Source organism: Mus musculus, chromosome 12 (genome assembly GCF_000001635.26).
Source record: "Mus musculus strain C57BL/6J chromosome 12, GRCm38.p6 C57BL/6J".
NCBI lineage: Eukaryota > Metazoa > Chordata > Mammalia > Rodentia > Muridae > Mus > Mus musculus.
In genome coordinates, this window is record NC_000078.6 from 10,440,466 (window position 1) to 10,447,500 (window position 7,035).

Sequence of the window (7,035 nt, forward strand, 5' to 3'; positions counted from 1 at the left end):
TTTCTTTTCTCTCCTTCCTTTTTTTCCCCCTCCCACCCCTCTTCAGGCTTAAGTCAGCTGAAAAGGTTTTACTGTGAATTATGAAGATGCAAGGATGGAAGACGCTGTATAGTGTTTCCTGGAGAACTTTTTGTTCTCTAAAAAGGACGCTGGTGCAGAGAGAGCTCCCCTGAGCTGCAGCCTTTGTAGACTGTTTCAAGGGACAGGAACCAAGTCTCCTTCATCTTGTTGTATTATTCCTGACACTGTGTTTGCCATGCAGGGCTATTCAGCGAGTATGTGTAGGATTATGGTTGCCAAAATAAGCCTACAGTCAATGCCCCATGTAGCTTGTCATTGCTACTACTAAAATGATTTTTAAAATTTTCCCTCATTTTCTTAGTGTTTATGAGGCAAAACCAATTTAGTTTCAGGGGGAAAAACCGAGTAATTTTATTTTAAAAGCAATTTAATACTGAATTAAATATTTAGGAGACGACTCAAATTAGATAAATACACACAGGATCTGATGTTCCTCTTTACCACTTATTAAGCAAATGAATGAAAACTGAAGGTTGCATTTTCCAGTGGTGTTTTAAACAAAGATAAACTTCATATTAGAATCATTGTTTTGTAACCATTTTAGAGGCTTCGATGAGTTGACCTTTCAACTCTGAAAGGTTTTTAGCAGGATTTGACACCTGGGCACTTCTAGAGGGTTAGGGACAGCAGAGAGAGCCGAAGTCACAGAGGCATCTTGAGCCTTAGCTTTCTGGTTTCATCATCTTTAAACAGTTGTGGGTATGCCTTGTGCCAAGGATGGAAGGCAAATGGAGAGAGAATGTGGTGTCATCGCAGGTACCTTCATACTCATGCACCAGTTTCCCCAATGCCGCACAGCTTACCCAAGGATGAAACGTGAGGGTATACCAAATGCTTTCCATTGCTATAAGGAGGCCTGTGGCCTGACTTGAGTCATCTAAGGATTATTTTGAAGCCACATAATGCACCATGTTAGAAGGAGGAGAGGGGAGGGGGAGGAGGAGGAGGAAACTATAACATGAAGGTCTCAATCTCAGTGCCTTCTTTGATGCTGAGCAGAGCATCTGGCTATTCTCCATACCTGTGAACATCCTATGAATTGTTCCGCTTCCTGGGAGCCCTTCATAACTCCAGTCAGGCTGATGATTATAACCTCCAGAGCCAACATGTGCTTCCTGCCATCCAGCTGAACAGAATGTGGGTGTTTTCTAACCTTCAACAGATCCGGAGGTCCTTGCCTGCCCCATCATGCCTACTGCCTTCTGTGTGAGTTATCCATACATTGCTCCAGAAAGGAGGTGGCTCGAATATATTGAACAACTTAGTCATGTTTCAAGAACCTGTGTGGGCAAGTTCTTAGCTGACTTCTGAACTGCCAGTACATTTTGTGATCTTTGTCAAAATCCTGAAAGCTTCCTAGAGATGCAATTAGACTTTATTAGGTAGATTAACAATGAAAAGGCAAATAGCTTGTATATTCCATTCTTCTTTTCTAGACTTTGCCTTCTAGGGTTGGGGTATTTAAGAGGCCTCCACTCTTGCAGGGTTCTATGAATCCTACTTGAGTTCACACTAAACAAGCTCACATTCCAGCTTTGCATATACAATGTCCTTTGTACATCTCAAAGCACCTTTCACATCGGAATCGTCCATCAGACATTAATAGGACAGAGACATTACCCCACAAGTTCACTGGACAATTAATATCCTGGAATGTGAACGTCAAATATACACATCCTGAGATTTAATCTATAAACAGAGCCCCAAATGTCTAGGACCAGGAGATGTGTTTATGTTTCTATAACATCTTGGAGCAAGAGATGTGTTGCTTCCACAGTGCTCAGTGGGCCTATCTCTATCACTGACCAGTGACATTCTTTCAACAGCAGGAAGGTAAAATCGGATATTTTACCTGAACTTTATATGTGCCCTGTGGTTGCTCTGAGGAATGGAGTTCCATCCAGCACTTACAAGTAGCCAACAAGCCTCCATCAGAGTTGTCTTTAAGGCCAACAATAGTGCAGTCATGGTGGCTTGAATTTCTCTTTGGCTACCTCCTCAAGGGATCCGTGGAGTTGAGGGGATGTTGTCTTCCCTTCTTCTAGGAAGTACTGGATACCGAGTTCCAGCCTTTTCTTGTTTTGCTGTCTCAAGGTTTCCAGCTCAGCTGTCAGCAGCGGTGCCTTCAGGACATCAAGTCCAAAAGAAAATTTGAAAAGAGTTCTCTGACATTTCTAAAGAATCAACATTTTGGAGAGACTGTGACAGGAAGAGTGGTGCAGAACAAATCATTTCCAGCTTCATCTTGTCCCAAAACCAAAATCTAGCTCCTCTCCCCAACCCTGTGAGGAAGCAGCTGCTGTTCTTTCTTTTTTCCCCCTATCCAGGCTATTTGAGCCTTCATTACTAGTCCATGGCCAGAAGACTTGAACAAAGAAAGGAAACTTGTTATTTCAAAAGGATGGAGAGGAGAAAAGGAGCAATGAATCAAGGAACAGTGGTTGGATCACAAGTGTTACCTTGCCTTAGCAGGTAACAGATTTCCTTTCTATGAAGAAGTGGTTCAAACTACCCATTATAGTGCGCATCCCAGCTCTGGGAATGTAACCATTACAGTGCACATCCCAGCTCTGGGAAGTGTTTTGTTTGGCTCCATCAAAGTTGACCTTGAGAGTCTTTGTAAAACTTAAGCATGCATGCAGCACTAAGAAACTATTTGTACACATCTGTCCTATAACACTCAGAGTGAAACTTATCAAAGCTTGGGGGATGACATTACGTCTTGGTGGCAGTGTGATGGCATTATTTAGATAAAGAAGGATACAAAAGTTTCACTACTGATGCAATGAGCCACATTGTTACCTCTGTTTCTGCATCTCTCCATATTTTTGGTTGTCCAAGTCCTGTGCGCACACCCTGGACACCAGTACCCAATGTAGTATATATGGCAACAAGGAATTGCAATGTATGTGTCTAATCTTTAGTGGAGCACGATTTCCTGTTCACCATGCTTTCAGTCCATTGACCTGTTGGGGTCTGTTTGCACTGGATTTTATAAGCATCCCAGGTATCTGCTTTAATTTTTAACCTTCAAATATATCTGTCCTCCTCAGTTTTGAAGAAGACAATGGGAGCTATCAGGCTGCAAATTTTGTGTGAGCCTAGGGCTGGTGACCCACCCAGTTACTCCAGCACATTTCTTCTGGTCAAGTCTCCTTTGCCTTTCCAAGGCATATGCATTGACACCCTGCCAAGTGTGGACACTCCATAGTTAGTATCTCTTTCTGTTCTTCTATGATCAAAAGAAACTTAGTCTCCTTAAAAATGCTGGAAGTTCCCTATGGAGAAAGAAATATTATCATTTCTCTCTCATCCTTTTGCACTCATGGCTGACAGTTTCTCTGACCTCAAGGGCTCTGCTCACAATCACTAATCCAAGGGAGAGCAGCTGGGAACACAATCCAGCAATGTGTTCCCAGAAGTTTAGACTCTGGCTCCTGTGGACTGCACCTCACACATACACGCCCTGTCTATATACACTTAGAGCACATTCTTCAACAGAACTGATCTGATTCTCACAAGCCCAAGTAGCCACAAGACCAGTGTTATTATTTTCCCACAGTAGGGATGACAAGATGGGAAGATCTGTCTAGCAGGATCCAGCAGGCTAGCAGTAGGACTGGGACAAAGGACCCAGACTGTCTGGTTTTTATCATCTCTTTGCAATCTGCAATGAAATGTATCACATTCTGAATCCCAAACAAGGAATACCATCTAACTTCAAGCCAAACTTTGTGTTCTGAGATACAGAGGGGAAGAACAATTTGCAAAAGTATGATGTGCAAAAATGGGCTAATTTATGAATAGTTGAAGGGAGGTGACTAATAGGGTGGGAGTCCTGACAGGGGTGGGGCAGGTTAAAGGGTCATTCAGACACTGGGATCTTGTCACTTTGGCCTATTTAAATGATCTACAATTAGATGTTCATCACAGGACAGGAGTGGGAATAATTGCAATGTTATGATGATACAAGGTTAAAACCTAGCAAGTCCCAGTCCTGTAATTATATCTAAGCCGTTACAGTTCCTGAAGATGCACACACTTGTGATTCAATATTGTATTTCTGTTTTACAAATGCCTTTCACTTATTTGGGGAATATAGTCTAGCCTGCCAGACTGTATCAAGAACATTCTAAATACCAAAAAGAATTATTTTCAACCAAATGCAAGTGAATCCCTGCACGATATCACCTGAATTGGGAATCTAAACTTATCAAAATCAAATTCTTAGAAAGGGATAAGTTGGGCACAACAAGATGGAGTTAAAGATGTCAGGGCTTGGTTGGACAGAGGAATAACCACAGAGCCAACCATATATCATGGTTACAGGTGTTAGAAATACAAGTATATCACATATTTGGAAATATTTTGAATTTAGAAATTGCTCAAATAGATTTTAAATGTCCTCATTATGTGGAAATAATAAGTACAATGATGAGGAGATGAAGGTGTGTGTTAGTCTGACATAATCATTTTACAGTGGAAAAATGTATCATATACTATGTTATATTACCCTGCCCTCCCCCCAATTATTTCTTGTCAGTCAAAATAAAACTTAAACATCCTTCCAAAATTTTGCTTTGGAAAATAATAATAAGCAGGTAAAATGTTTACATGCAAAAGTATTAATTTTGCTTCTCAACATACTAAAACTTAAAAGAAGAACAAAGATAGATGAAGGATTAAATAAGCCCTGGCAGAATGGAAGCCCAGAGCAACTTCTTCTCTCAGTGACAAGACACAAGACTCAAGGTGTGGCAGATAGACACCAAGTCCAATTATCTCCTGAAGAGTCACAGACAACACCTCCCTACAAAGCTGTGCTCCAACTGGTCGTAGCCTGCTTGGCCTACTCTCTGAGTCAACCTGTGTACCTTCTTTTCTGAAGGAGCCATGTAAGGATATGTAAGGCACTTTAAAAAACATTAAATCTCAGTTCTAATGAAAGAAGCTCCATCCCACACACATTGGCCATCCAAATTCACAGCAACTCTTTAAGACAAGCATTGAAGCCATGAAAGTTGTAGAAGCAAGGGCTCGTAACCTTAACAGCATGACATTACCTTCTTTGCCCCTGGAGAGGGCCACACATAGTATTCCAAGAAAACACAGCATCTCACAGCCAAAACTGATAAGGAGATAATGATATGAGCAAAACCTACTAAATAGAAAGGCTCTAACATGATCCTTGGGGCCAATTGATGCCCACTCCTTCTGTGTCTACACACTGGAAGAGATAGGCTAGCTCTGGACCCTGCTGTATGTGGACATTATGTTAGTGTGTGACAGAGAAGGCCCAAACCTAAATCCTTCTGGTTAGCTGCAGCTCTCTATTATACCATGGTTAAAGTTCTACAAAGGGCTTAAGTGACAGGGACAGTGGAACAGGACAAGCACTGCCTGCTTAATCATTATAATATATGTACACATTACGAAATAAAGGCTGAGTACATAAAGGCACTTGCCACACAAGTCTGAAACCTGAGTTCTATACTTGAAGGCTATTATGGAAACAGAGAGAAAGAGGGAAAGAGGAGGGGTTAGGGAGAAGGGTAGGGACAGGTGGTAGAAAGAGGAAGAAAGGAAAAGGAAGACAGAGGAAAATAAATAAACAAACAAACAAACAAACAAAAGATGGATAGATAAGGTAATTACAACAGATATAATATCTAAAAGATGCATAAAAAACAATAAAATTCAAACCATGCAATCATGAAAACCTGAAGTTCAAATCCCAGGCACTTAGATGAACAGCCAGGTGTGTACATGCTTGTAACCCCATCATTGTGAGAGAGACACACGAGGATTCTAGAATCTCACTGGCCAACTACCTAATGAGGCAGAACAGTGAGCTTCTGATTCAGTGAGAGACACAGTCTTAAAAGACAGGTAGGGAAAATTAGAGGAAGACACTTGATGTTCTACATCTATACACACATACACACATACATACACACACAGAGAGACAGAGAGATCGACATAGAGAAAGAAGTTGCAGTATTAAGTTGAGTATTAAAAACTTTAGAAGTTGGATGGTACCAATCTTGGTAAGCTTTTCCATTCACTGATGCTTGGGGTGTTAATTGGAACAATAACATGAGAGAACAGTTTGGAGTTACTTTCTAAAGTTGAAAACGTATGTGGCCTATGAACCAGTCTTCCTACATTAGTTGAATATTCCAGGGAAATTTCTTGTATATGTGTACCAGAAGATATGTACAAGCATACCACAAGAACCCAAACTGGTAATAAGCCAGATGCTCAGAGTGGTTAAGTGAGCTTTAGTACATCAACACTGAATGATTTCATGTGTAAAATAAATACATGATCAACAGCCATATTCAAGAACATACAAAAATATTCAAAATTATCTTGAAGAATGAAAATTTCATGGTAAACACACACACACACACACACACACACACACACACACACACACACACACACTACATCTCTTACAATTTACTTAAGAAGTTGCAACATAACATGTGTATGACCCAAATAAGATTCGTTCTTTTTGTTTGTTATATGTGTGTATACTTTTTTATGTGCATGTACTGGGGCATGTACAAATATGTGTGTTCGTATAGCTAGAGGCCAGGAAGTCAGATGACTCCCTGACTTTCTCCATGACTTCCCATCTGATTATGTAAGACAGGGTCTCTCACTAAATGTTGATCCCACTAATTGAGCTAGACTAACTTGTCAGAGTGCTCTAAAGTTTCTCCTGGCCTCCTCTTGCTGCCAACCAAGAACTTGGGTAAAGGCACACACCACCATGCCTCTGAGATCTGAACTCAGGTCCTGGCTTACACACCAAACACTTTACAAGTTGAGCTATGAATTTAGCTCTCTCTAAATTACATAAATTATAATTTAAATATTAAATTATGTTTATAATTTATATAAATTAAATTATACAAATTTGAAACTCTTGAGAGAAGCAAAGCCATC

General features: G+C 40.6%; 1 long non-coding RNA gene across 1 annotated transcript in view; it reads left to right on the top strand.

The window, feature by feature from the left end:
* The first annotated feature begins 5,922 nt into the window (after positions 1 to 5,922).
* Positions 5,923 to 7,035, top strand: part of Gm38407 (predicted gene, 38407) — an 84,916-nt gene continuing 83,803 nt past the window's right edge. The window contains exon 1 of the long non-coding RNA NR_110487.1: positions 5,923 to 6,128. This is a non-coding gene — a long non-coding RNA (predicted gene, 38407). The remainder of the gene's footprint in view (positions 6,129 to 7,035) is intronic.